This window comes from Amphiura filiformis, chromosome 7 (genome assembly GCF_039555335.1).
Source record: "Amphiura filiformis chromosome 7, Afil_fr2py, whole genome shotgun sequence".
Classification (NCBI taxonomy): Eukaryota; Metazoa; Echinodermata; class Ophiuroidea; order Amphilepidida; family Amphiuridae; genus Amphiura; species Amphiura filiformis.
In genome coordinates this window covers 38,204,922-38,205,424 of record NC_092634.1, presented here as the reverse complement: position 1 = coordinate 38,205,424, position 503 = coordinate 38,204,922, and positions in this window count along the sequence as shown.

Here is a 503-nt window from a genome sequence, read left to right as displayed (position 1 = left end):
TTTGTTTAAATGATTAGGGCTGTGCAATAATTATGAGCCCTGGGGAGGGTAAAATTGGGGGGCAGAATTTTGGGCGAGCCGAAAGGGGGAAGCAATTTTCGGTAAGCCAAGAGGGGGGGGCAAGCGATTTTTGGCACACATTCATGGGGCATCTTTTTAATAAAACGTTCGAAAAAGGCTTGGGAAAACAGTACGGAAATGCTTTAATATGCAAATTTTCTTGCCGCTCGCAACATATATCTAGAGTTTGCAAATTGGGATCCAAAAAATTTGGTATATTTGGTAGGATTTCATGCAATTTGAAAAAATTGTTTTGCAAATTCCAAACTTCAACTCTAAACCAGAAACGTAATCCTTACGCAAACACTGACGTTATCACATAAAATATCACAAAATATCACAAAAAATATGAAAACCCATATAAATCATTGTGCACTGAAATGCCAGTGTATATCTATATTATTCAACTCCAACTAATAACCATCTTCATATAAGCAAATGAT